General features: G+C 42.2%; 1 protein-coding gene across 3 annotated transcripts in view; it reads left to right on the top strand.

The window, feature by feature from the left end:
* The window catches only part of LOC126281785 (elongation factor-like GTPase 1), a 579,301-nt gene that overhangs the window by 126,341 nt on the left and 435,738 nt on the right, over positions 1–17,222 (top strand). The window lies entirely within an intron of this gene.

Below are 17,222 nucleotides of genomic sequence, written 5' to 3'. Positions count from 1 at the left end.
TTCATTGGAAGAATCCTAAGGAAATGCAATCCGACAACAAAGGAAGTAGGTTGCAGTACGCTTGTTCGCCCAATGCTTGAATACTGCTCAGCAGTGTGGGATCCGCACCAGGTGGGGTTGATAGAAGAGATAGAGAAGATCCAACGGAGAGCAGCGCGCTTCGTTACAGGATCATTTAGTAATTGCGAAAGCGTTACGGAGATGATAGATAAACTCCAGTGGAAGACTCTGCAGGAGAGACGCTCAGTAGCTCGGTACGGGCTTTTGTTAAAGTTTAGAGAACATACCTTCACCGAAGAGTCAAGCAGTATATTGCTCCCTCCTACGTATATCTCACGAAGAGACCATGAGGATAAAATCAGAGAGATTAGAGCCCACACAGAAGCATACCGACAATCCTTCTTTCCACGTACAATACGAGACTGGAATAGAAGGGAGAACCGATAGAGGTACTCAGGGTACCCTCCGCCACACACCGTCAGGTGGCTTGCGGAGTATGGATGTAGATGTAGATGTAGAAATCACTCAACAGAGGAAAGTCTACTGGACCTGACGGGATACTAATTTGATTCTACACAGAGTACGTGAAAGAACTTGCCCCCCTTCTAACAGCCATGTACCACAAGTCTCTAGAGGTATGGAAGGCTCCAAATGATTGGAAAAGAGCACAGGTAGTCCCAGTTTTCAAGAAGGGTCGTCAAGCAGATGCGCAAAACTATAGGCCTATATCTCTGACATCGATCTGTTGTAGAATTTTAGAACTTGTTTTTTGCTCGCGTATCGTGTCATTTCTGGAAACCCAGAATCTACTCTGTAGGAATCAACATGGATTCTGGAAACAGCGATCATGTGAGACCCAACTCATTTTATTTGTTCATGAAACCCAGAAAATATTAGATACAGGCTCCCAGGTAGATGCCATTTTCCTTGACTTCCGGAAGGCGTTCGATACAGTTCCACACTGTCACCTGATAAACAACATAAGAGCCTACGGAATATCAGACAAGCTGTTTGGATGGATTGAAGAGTTTTTAGCAAACAGAACACAGCATGTTGTTCTCCATGGAGAGATGCCTACAGACATTAAAGTAACCTCTGGCATGCCTCAGATTAGTGTTATGGGACCATTGCTTTTCACAATATATATAAATGACCTAGTAGATAGAGTTGTAAGTTCCATGCAGCTTTTCATGGTTGATGCTGTAGTGCACAGAGAAGTTGCAGCATTAGAAAATTGCAGCAAAATGCAGCACATTTGCTAGCTTAGAGGATGTGAGTATGCTGCTGGTGTTCCACAATGTGCTCCTAAACAGCATGTGTCATTTGCTCTATATATGATTTGCCTTACTCTCACAAAATCTAATAGACATCTGCCTCATGCAGATCTTGTCTTTGATTGATTCTAAAAGTTCCACGATTTTTAACCTCCTGTTTTCTTAGTACTCTGCCTATTTTTGTGAGGAAATTTCCGATGTATGGTAGCTAGGTTCTTGTCTTGAAGGCATTATCCTCTTCCTTCTTGTGCTGTTTGTGTGTTTGTAACAACCTTTGTCTGCTGAGATGAATATCCACTTTCAAATAATGCAGTCTTGAGGTTTTCCAGTTCAGCTTGCAGGTTATTTACATCTAAGATGCTATGGGCACAGTGAATCAAGGTATATAGAATCTCGTGTTTGCTGGATGTTAACAGCTAATTGCCTGTAAATGCAAGTGTGTATGAGTAGGCTTTCAAAATGCCAAATGTACCATCTCTCTTATGTTCAACAAGATGCTTAAAATGGAAACAGCCTTCTTTCTGCACCTTCATAGTAAATTTTGCATTTTCATGTGTGGATTTTAAATGTTGAAGAAACTCTTGGAGACTTTCCAGACCATGAGGGCCAACTATAAATGTATCATCAGTGTATTGCCAAAATACTGTTACTTTTAAAACTGCTGAGTCAAGTGCCCTCTCTTTAAAATCTTCCATAAAAAAGTTGGCTACCAGGAGAGACTAAGGATTCTCCATGGTGACACCATCAGATCATTTATGAAACTTGTTGTTAAATAAAATGTATGTCAAGGAGAAAGTGTCCTCAAATAATGCTGTTATGTCAACATAAAACCTGTTCCTAATGTAATGTAGCAAATGAATCAACTTACAAAACTTGCCAATAAGTTATAGCTTCCCAGCTTAATTGACTTAAATCTGCTGTGTCTTAATGACCACCTTTGGTTAGGTGCAAGAGTGATGGTACACTTCAACATTCGGTATTTTGAAAATCCATTCCTATAGATCCCTATTTACAGGTAATAGCTGCCACTATCTGGCCCGAATGATGGGTGTTCTGAAGGCCTTAATTCATGGAGCCCATACCACCTCAGCTGCTGGTATATTCCAAACAGAACAGGAACAACTCCATACTTTGGTGCAGGGAAATGGATATCTCAACAGGTACAGAGTCATGCTAATGACACAAAAACGAAGAGTGGGAGGCCCTCGAAATAACAGCTTATATTGTAAACACATAAAATGTATCCACAGTTCTGAATATCAACTGCTTCCGTCTAATGAAATAAAAACAGTGAAAATTTGTGCCAAATTGGGACTCAAACCTGGGTTTCTCACTTCACCTAAGTGGTCACCTTAACGGCCTCAGCTACTTGATCATGACTCAGAGCCAAACCCAGATTTCCATATGTTATGAGCTCTGTGACATACCTGTACTAGAACATCCCATTAATTTTATTCCTATACAGGGAGGCATTTTATTTCTAAGTCACAGGCCCAGTATTGGCTGATAAATATGAAATTGCAGTGCCTGTGTTGTGAAGAAGTACAGTACAATGTTCCTTCATAAATGTGTGATTGAAGGCAATTTTGTATTCATATATTGGAAATGTTCCTTCAGAAATAGGCAGAGTACAAAAATCTTGGCACCTCTGTGATCAATCAAAGATGACTTTATTGGAGGCATACAGGGCAGGTGTTAATAAGAGTCCATGTGAATGTGACTATCATATACAGGGCAAATGACATATCCTGTTCAACAGCACATCATGGAACACTATAGTTCAACCTGTGAATGATGGCAGTTTGTGCATGCCAAGACAAGGACGGGAATGGCGTTTTTGACAATTACAAGCGACAGTTGCGCTACATGCACGTGCTTGCTTTCCTCTTGAAGGAAGCATATATCCTGCAAATTTTCTCTCTTGCTTGTTTTTGCAGGATTTATCACTTACCATCACCATCAGCAATGACAGCTTGCAACAAACGAAATAGAAAGTCACTCAACAACTCGCTACGATCACATTTAATGCTCGCATCAGCTGCAGCATTCAGAGCAGAGTGCTCAGAACACTACTGAATTCTCATGGGGTGTCAGAGTACGTGTGATGTAGGCTATGACCTGTACTTCAAACATAGTAGAGTATTTTATGAATGAATCACAGGAAATACGACTCCGTGAGAGCCTTATGTTTCGAGTTAGCGATTCCCTGTTAAATAACACATGGAATCTTGTTATAGAAAAGCTTCATGCTCTGTGTATCTAGCATCATTCTTTAATTTTACCACATGAAGATGATGGATCTTATATCAAAGAGGCGAGCTTTCACCACAAAGAGTGCTCACAGCAGTGCACAGACTTGCAGCAGAAGCACGTATCCTTTAGCGATACATGTGTAATGACAACTGGGTACGACATGCACACTCCAGGAAGGTCTTAAATAGCAGAACTTGGTGCACTTTCATCAGTACTCACTGAAGATGGCCAAAGACTCTGTACTGAAATATAGTGGCACAAAGATAATGAAGTCTGTCAGTTTGCCTGATGTTTTGTGGAAGAACCTATACACTGGGAAAGTTTTAATTTTCACAAGACTGAAGTTGTTTCTAAGCTTTTGGATACTTCTCAGAGCTAACAATTGTTATGTGATTCTTGAGTTTCTCGCGGCGTATTTGATAATCAAAATATCCATGGGTGTACTGCCGGTCTACAGTGTCCAACAGGCACAATATTTCGGCGATCATACATGTCGCCATCATCAGGTGAACTGACGGACTGAGCTCCTGTGCTGGTACAGAGATCTGTACGCTATGGCTGCTCAGGGGGAACTGGGTTCTGTTGTGGCGGTGGCTGATTTAAATACCCTCCACCCACAGCGCACTCCCTCCACCGTCCGTGCCCCACGCCACGGTCGCGCGCTGGAACAGATTGCGACGGCGTCTGAGATGACGTCGATGTGATGGCTCTGTCTGCTGTGGTTGTCACAACTATACGTTTGCTCAATTTACTCTTGATTAACCCAATTGCTGGTTCCCAGTCAGGGTTTATGAGATCGTCATTGGTGCGAATTTCGATGGCCTCTCTAACAACTCTGTCCTAGTATTGCGATGTCTGTACCAGAATCCTCGTGCGTTCATACTCCATAGTGTGATTTTCTGACAAACAATGTTCAGTGACTGCCGACTTGCTCGGATACATCAGTCGAGTGTGCCTCTGATGTTCACGTCATCGATCCTCAATAGTACGCTACATCTGACCAATATACGACTTTTACTAACAAAGAGATAGAGGGGCTGGCCAGTACTTACCTCAGCTCAGTACAGCCGATAGAAACACAAAAAAACAACCGAAAATTTAAGTTCCTAGCTTTCGGAATAAATGTTCCTTCATCAGGGAGAAGAGGGGGGAAAGAAAGGGAAGAAGGGAAAGTGGATTTAGTTACTCACAACCCAGGTTATGAAGCAACAGGGAAAGGAAAACAGGGAAGGTAGCAAGGATGGAGGCATGGTAAGTACTGGCCAGCCCCTCTATCTCTTTGTTAGTAATTGTTTCACATCTTTATATGAGATTTTCCATTAATTAGCAATATACGACTTTCCACATTGACACGGAATCTAGTACACGCCAGCCTTCCTCAAACCGAGGTCATCTTTGGTGCTCCCCAACAGTGCACGAGTTTTATTCGGAGGACAAAACACAGTTCCGACTCGGTGTTTCTTCAAAATGCGGGCGATTTTCCCCGAGAGGGCGCCTGTGTATGGAATAAATGGAGTGCCTACCTCCTCCCTCGTGACTTCATCCATCTCAGCAGGTTGTGCTACAGTGGTTGGGCAGAGAGCACGTTGAATCTGCCACTCTGAGTACCCATTTTTTCGAAATACAGTTCTCAGATGTTCCAATTCCTGCATCAGAGATAGTGCGTGCCCTATGCACTAGAGTTTTAAGTATCCCATTCCTCTGTGAAGGGCGGTGGCAGCTGTCTGCATGCAAATACAGATCAGTGTGCATTGTCTTCCGATACACCCCATGACCTAGGGTGCCGTCAGTCCTTCTCTTGACCAAGACGTCAAGAAAAGGTAATTTACCCTCCGTTTCAGTCTCCATAGTGAATTTGATGTTGGGGTGTATGTAGTTTAGATGTGTAAGGAAGTCAAGGAGTTTATCCATACCATGAGGCCAGATGACAAATGTGTCGTCCACGTAACGAAAAAAGCAAGTAGGTTTCCATTCGGATGACGACAGGGATTCCTCCTCAAAGTTCTCCATGTACAAATTCGCTACCACCGGTGAGAGTGGGCTACCCATGGCGACTCCCTCCGTTTGTTCGTAGTATTCTCCATTAAAAAGAAAATACGTGGAAGTCAAGACATGCCTAAAAAGTTCAGTGGTCTTCTCGTCAAACTTCTGACTAATCAATTCTAGTGACTCTTGTAGGGGTACCCTCATAAACAAAGAAATGACGTCAAAACCACCATGATATCTGACTCATCCAACCTGAAGCTATCAAGGCGTTTAACAAAATCCACGGAATTACGGATGTGATGAGGGCATTTACCCACATAAGGACTTAATATTCCCGTCAGGTATTTGGCCAACAAATATGTAGGTGCCCTGATGTTGCTGACAATGTGGCATAATGGTACCCCCTCTTTGTGAACCTTCAGGAGTCCATATAGTCTAGGTGATACCGGACCTTGGGGTAACAATTTCTTAGCGTCACCCTCCGGTAAATTTGCATCCTTGAGAAGCAACCTTGTCTTGTTCTCCACCTTCTTTGTAGGGTCAATGCTGATCTTCCGGTAGGAATCATCATTTAGCAGGCTCTGTATCTTATCAGTGTAGTCCTTATGGGAGACAACAACTGTAGCATTGCCTTTGTCAGCCGGTAAGGCAACAATTTGAGAGCGCTCCCTCAGATCACGAATGGCCGCCCTCTCTTTACTGGTGATATTTGACTCCATCGGCTTGGATTTCGTCAACGCACGACAAGTTTCACGACGTATTTCCTCAGCTGATCCAGGCGGAAGTCGAGCTGCAACCTGTTCAACAGCACTAACAATTTCTGTGACCGGAGTAAACTTGGGGGTAGGAGCAAAGTTGAGACCTTTCTGCAAAACCGAGGCCCTATCATCACTCAACACCATGTCACTGAAATTGATGACAGTCTTGCACGGAACCTGCAGAGATGGTTTGTCAAGGAGACGTGAGAACTTAGCTGTTTGACATCCTGTTGCCTTCTTATGAGTGGAATCAGCTGCAACCCAGGTGACACCATCAATCCAATCCCAGGAAAAAGAAGTGAAATTACTAGCCAGTTGCAAATGTAGTTTGCATTCTGTGCTGTCAAGTAAGTCTTGGATAGCATAGTCCAGGGTCATTAAACTAGCCCAAGTTTCCTGCAGTCAACTGTTAACATATTCTGTCTCGTTTTTGGGCATGGAGTAATCAAACAAATTTATTTGCTTAACAAAGCATATAATATTGGACCACTGTGTTCCTCATTTTTGTTTTAACTTAGAAAATCAGTCAACTTTTTCAGTATTTGTGTTCATGTGTAGTTGTAATTGTAGTGTCGCTAAAGTCTGAGCCACAGCTCTAGACAGGGATGGTAACTGCAGAGTTTCCACTTCCAAGCAACAGTTGTGGTAAGCACATGCATGTGCTCCACATTTAATGGAAGTATTTATATAGCAAATTATGTCTCTTCATGCTTGTGCAGAATTTATCGCTTACCACCATCATCAGCCATGATAACTCTCAGCAAATGGAATAAAAATTCACTTGACAGCTTGCTAGGATCACGTTTAGTGCTTGTATTGGCTATGACACTCACAGTAGAGCACTGAGGACACTACTGAATCCCCATTGGTTGCTGGAGGATGATGCGTGATGTAGATGCACAGAACAAGCCTAAACTTGACCACCACTGTTCATGTCTCCAGCTGTGACAGATGACCTTGACAAGTTTTAATGTTAAAGTTTCTTGCTAGAGGTCAGCTGTGCACTTGCTGTGTATTCAAATTATTCTTCCATCTTCTGCTCAGGTATTACTCTGACAGCTAATGTACAAGCAGTAAACTGATACAACAAATGGAGGTAAGCTGAAAGTCTCGATGGGTATAAGATTTAGCCGAGTGTGGGAGTTAGACATTACACGTGAAGAAATTCTGCCATGAATTCATCCCAAATATATGTCAGTCCTCTTGAAGTGTTGTAGATAGCCAGAGAGTCCAAATGTTCTGTTTGTGTCACTTTTTCCTAGGTTTCAGCACCAGAAAATGTGTAGGAACAATTAGAAGGCAATTCTACTGTCAAGTAAAAAACAATTTTGTTCAGAACTTATATATAATGGAAGTTACATATTAGCTTTCATTACATAGCAGAGATACTATACAACTTAGAGGCCTCATATACCGATTCTCCGTTGTGAAGGTATAATAAGGGGAGATATCACTACAGACAATCAGAGACAAGGGTATTGTCTGGGGTGTGATAGAACTGCTATTATTCTCTATATACACTATGTGATCAAAAGTATCCAGACATCCCCAAAAACATATGTTTCTCATATTAGGTGCAGTGTGCTGCCATCTACTGTTAGATATTCCATATCAGTGACCCAGTAATCTTTAGATATTGTGAGAAAGCAAAATGGGGCACTCTGTGGAACTCACGGACTTCGAATGTAGTCTGTTGATTGGGTGTCACTCATGTCATACATCTGTACTTGAGATTTCCATACTCCTAAACATCCCTAGGTCCTCTGTTTCCAATGTGATAGTGAAGTAGAAACATGAAGGGACACGTGCAGCACAAAAACGTACCGGCCGACCTCGTATGTTGACTGACAGGTACCGCCGACAGCTGAAGAGGGTCGTAATGTGTAACAGGCAGACATCTATCCAGACCGTCACACAGGAATTCCATGCTGCATCAGGGTCCACTGCAAGTACTATGACGGTTAGGTGGTAGTCAAGAAAACATGGATTTCATGGTTAAGTGGTTGGAAAAACATTATGTAGAGTGACAGATCACAGTACACAATGTGGTGATCCGATGGCAGGGTGTGGGTATGGCGAATAACCAGTGAACATCATCTGCCAGTGTGTGTAGTGCCAACATAAAATTCTGAGGTAGTGGTGTTATGGTGTGATCATGTTCTTCTTGGAGGGGCCTTACATCCCTTGTTGTTTTGCATGGCACTATTAGAGCACAGGCCTGCATTGATGTTTTAAGTACCTTCTTGCTTCCCACTATTGAAGAGTAATTCAGTGATGGCGATTGCATCTTTCAACACAATTGAGCACCTGTTCATAATGCACAGCCTGTGGCAGAGTGGTTACACTTCAGTAACATCCCTGTAATGGACGGGCCTGCACACAGTCCTGACCTGAATCCTACAGAACACCTTTGGCACATTTTGGAATGCCAACTTTGTGCCAGGGCTCACCAATGGACTTCGACACCTCTCATCAGTGTAGCACTCTGGTGAAGAATGGCCTTCCATATCCCAAGAAACCTTGCAGCACCTGATTGAATGTATGCCTGCGAGGGTGGAAGCTGTCATCAAGGGTAAGGGTGGGTCAACACCATACTGAATTCCAGCATTACCAATGGAGGGTGCCACGTACTTGTAAGTCATTTTCAGCCAGGTGTCTGGATACTTTTGATCATTGTTGTTGTTGTGGTCTTCAGTCCAGAGACTGGTTTGATGCAGCTCTCCATGCTACTCAATCCTGTGCAAGCTTCATCATCTCCCAGTACCTACTCCAACCTACATCCTTCTGAATCTGTTTAGTGTATTCATGTCTTGGTCTCTCTCTATGATTTCTACCCTCCAAGCTGCCCTCCAATACTAAATTGGCGATCCCTTGATGGCTCAGAATATGTCCTACCAACCGATCGCTTCTTCTAGTCAAGTTGTGCAACAAACTCCTCTTCTCCCCAGTTCTGTTCAGTACCTCCTCATTAATTATGTGATCTACCCATCTAATCTTCATCATTCTTCTGTAGCACCACATTTTCGAAAGCTTCTATTCTCTTCTTATCCAAACTATTTATCGTCCACGTTTCACTTCCATACATGGCCACACTCCATACAAATACTTTCAGCAACGACTTCCTGATGCTTAAATCTATACTCGATGTTAACAAATTTCTCTTCTTCAGAAACACTTTCCTTGTCATTGCCAGTCTACATTTTATATTCTCTTTACTTTGACCATCGTGACTTATTTTGCTCCCACTACTTTAAGCGTCTCATTTCCTAATCTAATTCTCACAGCATCAACAGATTTAATTCGACTTCATTCCATTATCCTGATTTTGCTTTTGTTGATGTTCATCTTATATCCTCCTTTCAAGACACTGTCCATTCTGTTCAGCTGCTCTTCCAAGTCCTTTGCTGTCTTTGACAGAATTACAATGTCATCAGCGAACCTCAAAGTTTTTATTTCTTCTCCATGGATTTTAATTCCTACTCTGAATTTTTCTTTTGTTTCCTTTACTGCTTGCTCAATATACAGAATGAATAACATCGGGGATAGTCTAAAACCCTGTCTCACTTCCTTCCCAACCACTGCCTCTCTTTCATGCCCCTTGAGTCTTATAACTGCCATGTGGTTTCTGTTTCTGTACAAATTGTAAATAGCCTTTCACTCCCTGTATTTTACCCTTGGCACCTTCAGAATATGAAAGAGAGTATTCCAATCAACATTGTCAAAAGCTTCCTCTAAGTCTACAAATGCTAGAACTGTAGGCTTGCCTTTCCTCAATCTATTCTCTAAGATAAGTCGTAGGGTCAGCATTGCCTCACATGGTCCAACATTTGTACGGAATCCAAACTGATCTTCCCCGAGGTCGGCTTCTACCAGTTTTTTCATTCGTCTGTAAAGAATTCGGGTTAGTATTTTCCAGCGGTGACTTATTAAACTGATAGGTTGGTAATTTTCACATCTGTCAACACCTGCTCTCTTTGGGATTGTAATTATTACATTCTTCTTGAAGTCTGAGGGAATTTCGCCTGTCTCATACATCTTGCTCACCCTTGCTCACCAGAGTTGCGTCAGGACTGGCTCTCCCAAGGCTGTCAGTAGTTCTAATGGAATGTTGTCTACTCCCGGGGCCTTGTTTTGACTTAGGTCTTTCAGTGCTTTGTCAAACCCCTACGCAGTATCATATCTCCCATTTCATCTTCATCTACACCCTCTTCCATTTCCATAATATTGTCCTCAAGAACAACGCCCCTGTATAGATCCTCTATATACTCCTTCCATCTTTCTGCTTTCCCTTCTCTGCTTAGAACTGGGTTTCCATCTGAGCTATTGATATTCATGCAAGTGGTTCTCTTTTCTCCAAAGCTCTCTTTAATTTTCCTGTAGGCAGTATCCCTGCCTAGCCATCTCATTTTTGAGACATTTGTATTCCTTTTTGCCTGCTTCACTTACTGCATTTCTGTATTTTCTCCTTACATCACTTAAATTCAGCATCTCTTCTGTTACCCAAGGATTTATACTAGCCCTCGTCTTTTTACCTATTTGATCCTCTGCTGCCTTCACTATTTCATTCCTCAAAGTTACCCATTCTTCTTCTACTGTATTTCTTTCCCCCATTCCTGTCAATTGTTCCCTTATGCTCTCCCTGAAACTCTGTACAACCTCTGGTTCTTTCAGTTTATTCAGGTCCCATCTTCCTACATTCACGCCTTTTTCATTTTCTTCAGTTTTAATCTACAGTTAATAACCAATAGATTGTGGTCACAGTCCACATCTGCCCCTGGAAATGTCTTACAATTTAAAAAACCTGGTTACAAATCTCTGTCTTACCATTTTATAATCTGTCTGAAACCTTCTAGTATCTCCAGGGTTCTTCCATGTATACAACCTTCTTTCTTGATTCTTGAACCAAGTGTTAGCTATGATTAAGTTATGCTCTGTGCAAAATTCTACCAGGCGACTTCCTTTTTCATTTCATAGCCCCAATCCTTATTCACCTACTATGTTTCCTTCTCTTCCTTTTCCTACTGTCGAATTCCAGTCACCCATAACTACTAAATTTTTGTCTCCCTTCACTACCTGATTAATGTCTTTTATCTCATCATACATTTCATCAATATCTTCATCATGTGCAGAGCTAGTTGGCATGTTGGCATATGAACTTGTACTACTGTACTAGCCGTGGGCTTTGTGTCTATCTTGCCCACAATAATATGTTCACTATGCTGTTTGTAGTAGCTTACCCGCACTCCTATTTTTTTATTCATTATTAAACCTACTCCTGCATTACCCCTATTTGATTTTGTATTCATAACCCTGTATTCACCTGACCAAAAGTCTTGTTCCTCCTGCCACTGAACTTCGCTAATTCCCACTATATCTAGCTTTAAACTATCCATTTCCATTTTTAAATTTTCTAACCTACTTGCCCGATTAAGGGATCTGACATTGTACTCTCCGATCTGTAAAACGCCAGTTTTCCTTCTCCTGATAATGATGTCCTCCTGAGTAGATCCAAATGGGAGACTATTTTACCTCTGGAATATTTTACCCAAGAGGACACCATCATCATTTAATCATACAGTGAAGCTGCATGCCCTCGGGAAAAATTATGGCTGTAGTTTCCCCTTGCTTTCAGCCATTCGCAGTTAACTGCACAGCAAGGCCGTTTTGGTTAGTGTTACAAGGCCAGATCATTAAATCATCCAGACTGTTGCCCCTGCAACTACTGAAAAGGCTGCTGCCCCTCTTCAGGAACCACTCGTTTATCTGGCCTCTCAACAGATACCCCTCCGTTGTGGTTGCACCTATGGTACAGCTATCTGTATCACTGAGGCATGCAAGCCTCCCCACCAACGGCAAGGTCCATTGTTCATGGGTGGGGGGATTTGTTAAGTAGAGCTAACATAATGTGTGCATGACAGTATAAAGAAAAATGTTAACTGATAAAACCACAGCATGTTATTAAAGGTTCTATGTTAATAAATTGCTAAATAAAAATGGAAGTAAGATGGTAAATTAATCATCCGACTCACTGCCCTATAAGAATATTGAAATAATAATGAAAATAATGCACTATATTGGTATTGGAAGTATGAAAGTTGAACAGTAGACCTAAAGAAACAAATGATAACAATACAAAACTCTTTAAGAAAATTGCGATATTTTAAGTGTTAGAACTGAACAGAAAATTTATAATTACTATTAAAAGTAAACCTAAACAGGCAAATGGTAATAACATGAAACTATTTTAAGGAAAGTGTTGCAAAAAATAAATTGTTTCTCTGCAAAATAAAGGCACAAAAATAAACACACAAACAAAAGATGCAAAAGAGTCAGCTTCACGTCCAAGCCTAAAGTGGACAGAGGGCACATTGGTTCCACATGTTACTGGTGGTACCTCGACAGCGTCTGTTCCACATGTTCGTGGTGGCTGAATCAGTAATATTTCAGGCTAACAACCTGGTCTTATTTTCGAAATTCAAAGGTGAGCCTAGATTTCCTACACTCTACAATTCACAACTTCAAATTACAAAATGGAAAGTTTGCACAATGGATGCATGACCCCAGGTCGTAACTTTGATGAGAATCCACCATTACATCTTGTAATGCATTGAGACCAAGGATTCCGCAAAGTTCTACATTTGCAGTGGTGATGAATGCACTGTACTGAAAAGCCCTCTAAGTTTAAGATAAAAAAGAAGTACTACTTTGGAATGTTAAATGTAAATTCTCTTTTGATAATTGGGAGACAGAATTAGTTGGAATTATTTCTAGAGAAGAACCATATACAAATTTTAGCAGTGCAGAAAACAAGATTCATAGATGAGAATGTAGTTGAATTGGCCACAGTTTGGCAGTGGCAAAGGGCAAAGTAGACCACCCTGTGGCTCAACATGCAGGTGAACATAACACACTTGATTTCAATGGGTGCTTCACTACCCAAGCCATCTGGATCCTTCCCCCCACCACCAGCTCTTCTGAAATTCACAGATGGGAGTTATCCTTACAGCGCATTCTCCACTCCTGTAATTATCCTGACCTCAATCTACTATAACATACTGTCCCAACACCCTACACCCAACAGTTTCCACATCCTTTGTCCTATCATCTCCTCCCCATTTTCATCTTCCACCCTGTTTATTTGCAGCCCTCTCATCTCCTTTTTTGTTCCTTTTTCTGCCACTTCCCTGCCCCACAACCTCCTGACACTGCACCTGTTGGCAGCCTAGTCCGTGCACACTCCATCGAACAGCGTTTGTCTCTCTCCCCACCCATACACTACTATACCTTCCCCTTCTCCTTCCCTAACCCCTCCAGATAGCTGCCTGCATTCCATGTGATGTTGCATTTCGGCCCAAGATGCCGGAGTTGGCAGTCATGTGTGCGTGATGTATGCTTGCTTGCTTCTGTGTGTGTGTGTGTGTGTGTCTGTCTGTCTGTCTTTACTAACAAATACTGTGGCTGAAAGTTATATGTCTTTTAATCTCTCCTGTCTGCAACTTGACGTGTCTGTCTTTTTCTACATTGTTGATATTTCTACCTGGAGTTTCCATTGTTTGATTTTCACTCACTAACTGCCATCTTGTGTGGTCATCACGTATATACGAGTAAAAGAAAATATCACTATAATGTATCCATGTACAAATTAAATGCGGTTACATGTTAGACTGTAATCAAAATTATTATTAAGCCCATGAAAAATGGAAGCTGACATTTTTGATCAAAACACTTCCCTCAAAAGCTAATGTTTGGGGCAATTAACTTGGCAGTCAGATTGTGGTGTCATTGTAACTCCTCATTCCCCACAGAATTGGGCTATAACTATCTATATGATTTCTGTCACATTTCTTGTAAGAATGCTTAATAATTGCATATTGTAATCTGACAAATTGCGTATATACTTGGTACACCAACATCCAGGGGATTTTTCATGGTCGTAACCACTGCGGTCGTCTCCTTGCTACATGCAGTGCTCATTTGCTGCAGCACAAGGATCCAGGATGCATTCACCTCAAGGCTTTCTTCTTTCTTGTTGAAGTTATAGCCATGTTTGTCAAAAGTATTGTTTGTATAACTATATCTGTTAATTTCATTATTTAAACAAATAATTTAGCCTAACCTTTGTGGTAGACAGAACAGTTAAAAAGAAGGAATTTTGGATGTAAACAGTGAACTGAATGAGTTAGTTTTTAATTGCAATTTCTGTCACTTAAACATTGAATGGTGTATGGTTTCAGTGCCTATTACTATGAGGATATATAAAGGACCGATTTTTAGCCCTAAGACAGTCAGTCCACAGCTGATTTTCAGACGAGATACATGTATTGGTTGTATTAACAACAATGCATCAACTTAACATTGGAATAAGTTTAATACAAATAGTCCAAGTGTTAAAACAATTAATGACAATGTCTGTTTAATTTATTTGACAAATAGTGTCACACGTGCCATATTATTCTGTAAGAACTGTGAACTGTGTGGTTAGGTTTTTACTGCTCATAGATGTTGAACAGCAAACTATTGTAGTGGTATGCTGGTGTTGCCTGCAACCTGTTAATGAGGCTTATCAACATTTACCAATAGTGAACTGGCCATAATTGTATTATATTGGCGGGGTTGTGAACAGTGAAAGTAAAGAACTGTGAAACGCAGTTGTGCCACTGCCGGCTACATCATCTACAGTAGTCAGTGTTGGAGTTCCAACCCTCATTTTTTAGTCAGTATAACAATGCAGTATGTCGACACTCAGGACTATCAACGAAGAAATAAAGCAGGCGAACATCTTACACTGTCTCAGCAAAGAGGGAATCAGACCCAGTGATTGGAATGTCGCTGGAATAGATTCCTTATCCCACCCAGCGAACTTTCCTGAGTTACAGGTGGTTTGGGCAGAATCATTATTATTCCAAATTCTTACCCCATTACCTAATTCTGTAACCCCTCATCAGTTCCATAAAAAGGACGTGCCTTACAACTGGACCACTGCTTGTGACCAGACTTTTACCCAACTGGAAACCTTGCTGAAATCTGCCCCTTGTCTCACGCCATTCTCTTCCAGTTGCCCATTGGTTGTGGGCACCAAAGCATCTGCCTATGTTATTGGGGCGGTCTTAACACACAGGAATGAGGATGGCTCCGAAGAACCTATAGCATACATGTCCAAGACATTGACACCCACACAGTGAAACTATTCCTACTGAAAAGGAGGTATTGCCAATAGTGTTTGCCATTAAAGAGTTCCATATCTACCATTCTGGTATAAATTCTCTCTAATAATGGATCACAAAAAGTTGATGGCATTATTTGGTCACATTCCAGCCTTCTGGTGCAAACAGCCAATGCCTCCAACACTGTTCCTGAGTGCATACAATTGTACCATCAATTATAAGCCCATGGAAAGCAGTCCAACACCAGTGCATTGTCATATCTACCATCTGGTCCAGACCCTGATTTTCACCAACAGAGATCCTGTGCTTCTACATTGATTCCGATCAGAAACAACCATTGGTTGGTTTCCCCATTATGGTCGCTTGTGTAGCCGCTGTGCAGTGCGACCGCACACTGTGGTGGGCCCTCCTCTACATTACTGATGGTTGGCCAACTTACCTTACCCACCAGTTGATGACCAAGGTCATCACCTGGAAATATATTTCTCATAGGCTGTTGGTTGTAGATGATATAATTGTTTTGAACATTGAGACTGATGTGCATTAGGTGGTCACCTGGCAGAGTTGCACCAATAGATGTTAGCTTGCTGCACTGGGGACACTGGGGGATGTTCCGCATGAAGGTGTTAGCTCACTGACATGTTTGCAAGACAGGGATCAGCAGCAACATTGAAACTGTGGTTCATGGCTGCACATGTGCTCAATGCCAGACAGCACCCCAAAATCTGGCATTCCCTATCCTACCATACCTCCTCCCCCTGCCACCTCCTCTGGGAACACATCTATCTTGATTATGTAGGCTTGTTATTGGGATCAATGTGGTTGCTCATTTTGGATGCTTACCCAAAGTACCCGTATGTTGTATACATGGCATCCACCATGACCAAACCCACCCTCACTACCTTGGCCCAGATTTTGACCATCGAAGGATTGCTTTGCACGTTAGTCTCCAGTAAAGGGCCACAGATCATGGTGTCCACCTTCAGAGATTTCTGTGAGGCTAATGGCATAAAAAATATTTACAGCTGTCAAATCCTCTGCCACTGGTCGACCCTCACCCTATTTTTGAGCATACAGTGAACCATGCCGATTATCAATTGTAGTGCCATTGAGCTACTCCACAGGTGGGAATTGTGGTCCCTGTTCATCTTCTGGTGCTGTGGCCTTCAGAGCCGTCCCAACATTACGTGCCAAGTGTGGTTATGTAGGCTCACTCCAATGGGACTACAGAGGACTGGATGCTGTGATGGGAGTAAAGACGCAGATGCAGCGAGCTACTTTTGTCCAAACACAGAAGGGACCTGAGCACTGGCACCACAACCAGCTCTAGCCTCAAGTACAGACATTGAATCTGTCACCACCTCCTTCACCACCTTCTGGTGACAGTGTGATGCCATGGGTGGTATTCCTGGTGGTTGCCTGTGACTCCCCACAGTTCCACTGAAAATACGTTCTGCAACTTTGTGGATCTATGGAACCCCTGGCACGCACATCACCAGTGATGTCCTGATGGATGCCACCGGCCACCCTCTCTTCCTGCAGTGGGCATTCAATGGGAGCGGGTCTTACCCATATTGCTGTCCAGGGCATATTCTCCCATACATGCCTGTTTTTTGGGGAAGAATCTGGTATCTAGTCCTGTGGTAGTTGAATGCCTGCCAGAGGGAATGGACCTAGATGGCTGTTAGTGGGCTTAGCATTGCCACAGAGCTACTCTCGCCACATGGATTCATTGGCCAATAGTATTCCTCATGGGAAGTATAAATACAGCCTTCCAGCGAACGGGT

This window comes from Schistocerca gregaria, chromosome 7, assembly GCF_023897955.1.
Source record: "Schistocerca gregaria isolate iqSchGreg1 chromosome 7, iqSchGreg1.2, whole genome shotgun sequence".
NCBI lineage: Eukaryota > Metazoa > Arthropoda > Insecta > Orthoptera > Acrididae > Schistocerca > Schistocerca gregaria.
Note: the sequence above shows the minus strand (reverse complement) of the source record. Positions and strands in the feature narration are given on the sequence as shown.